This window comes from Ailuropoda melanoleuca, unplaced genomic scaffold, assembly GCF_002007445.2.
Source record: "Ailuropoda melanoleuca isolate Jingjing unplaced genomic scaffold, ASM200744v2 unplaced-scaffold8882, whole genome shotgun sequence".
Taxonomy (NCBI): domain Eukaryota; kingdom Metazoa; phylum Chordata; class Mammalia; order Carnivora; family Ursidae; genus Ailuropoda; species Ailuropoda melanoleuca.
The window spans coordinates 1,056-2,938 of NW_023254305.1; the positions used below are offsets into that span (position 1 = coordinate 1,056).

Below are 1,883 nucleotides of genomic sequence, written 5' to 3' on the forward strand. Positions count from 1 at the left end.
AAAATGACTACAAGAATAACAGATGTAAATTATTTTTGCCAATCTACAAAGCCTATGGAGCTGGTTTTAAGTTACTCCTCTTGCCTTGTGATCATGAGTAAGCTCATGGATGAGCTTGTTTACTACTGTGTAACAGATTATTAAGGCTATCCAAAACTCAAGGTGTTCTAATGAGAAGACAAAATTATTTAGTGTTATTCAGACATTGTCCTATGCTCCTTCCTACTCTCCAGATATATTATCATGATCTCTTCAACACTTCTTATTCAGCAAATACACATTATATCTGGGATCTCAGAACCCTTTGCATTAAAAGTCTGTGGTTCAGAATTCTGCTCCCTTCCTATGTCCCCTCCCTTAGGATTGTTACAGAGACCGGACTGCAACCTGGATCCATGGATAAGGTCAATTCTTCAGTGGTGTCTGCATTTGTATTGCTGGGACTCTCTAGTTCTCAGGAGCTCTAGCTTTTCTTTTTTGTTTTCTTCTCTGTGTTATATGTGGTAATTGTGCTGGAAAACCTTCTCATTATTGTCATGGCAATTTCTGACAACAGCCTACACTCCCCCATGTACTTCCTCCTAGGAAATCGCTCCTTTGTGGACATCTGTCAGGCTTCTTTTGCTACCCCTAAGATGATTGCAGATTTTCTGAGTGAACATTAAGACCATCTCCTTCAGTGGCTGCATTGCCCAGATATTTTTCATTCCCCTTTTTACTGGAGGACAGATGGTACTACTCATCTCCATGGCCTACGACAGATACGTAGCCATATGTAAACCCCTACACTATGTAGTCATCATGAGTCAAAGGACGTGCACTGTCCTCGTAATGGTCTTGGGCTGTGGGCTTGGTGCACACATTAAGCCAGTTATCATTTACCATGAACCTGCCTTTTTGTGGACCCAATGTAGTAGGCAGCTTTTTTGTGACCTTCCTCGAGTGACCAAACTTGCCTGCCTGGACTCTTAACATCACTGAAATACTAATTGTAGTCAATAGTGGAATCCTTTCCCTAAGTACGTTCTCTCTCTTGGTTGACTCTTACATCATTATTCTTGTCACTGTCTGGTTTAAGTCTTCTGCTGCAATGGCCAAGGCATTTTCTACCCTGGCTGCCCATATCACCATAGTAATATTGTTCTTTGGACCTTGCATCTTTATCTATGTGTGGCCCTTTACCACTTACCCTGTGGATAAACTTCTTGCCATATTTTACACTGTTTTCACCCCCATTCTAAACCCCATTATTTATACACTAAGGAACAGGGATATGAAGGCTGCCCTGAGGAAGATTATGACCTATTAACTGAGGCCCCNATTATCTGAGGCCCAAAAAAATTTCTGAAATTCCACTAGTGTTGAAGAATTCCCTTTATTAAAACACAATTCCTTCAAATTCCTCAAATTGATGCTCTGTCTAAAAATATTTCAATGTGTTCTTGTGGCATATCTCAACTATGGTGGAAGTGATGAAGATGACGATATAGAGAATATCTAAGGGATATTAACTAGTCCCTTCCCAGGTGTCACCTAAGCAAAAGCTAAATATCAAAAATATGGAAAAATATGTCATGATTACTCGTTCTGGAAATAAAATAACAGAATGACTATATGTGGACAGTATCAATACTTTCACTGCTTTAGTTGCATGTAAATATGAAAATGATAGGGGAAAAAAAAGGAGCACCTGGTTCTTTGGTGAGCATACATTTAGACATTTTTCCTGATCTTGGGAGTTTCCTAATCTATATTACAAAAAAAGCTATATAGATGAATAATATTTAAGGATGTGAAACTGAATTTTCCCAACCAGAAGATAGCCATTCCACCGATTTAAGTGTGTACACTTAAGTGGAGATTCTTAAATTATGAAATCCCTT

The 1,883-nt window shown here is 38.9% G+C and overlaps 1 pseudogene; it reads left to right on the forward strand.

The window, feature by feature from the left end:
* The first annotated feature begins 395 nt into the window (after nucleotides 1-395).
* Nucleotides 396-1,382, forward strand: LOC100480905 (annotated as a pseudogene).
* The last annotated feature ends 501 nt before the right edge of the window (nucleotides 1,383-1,883 follow it).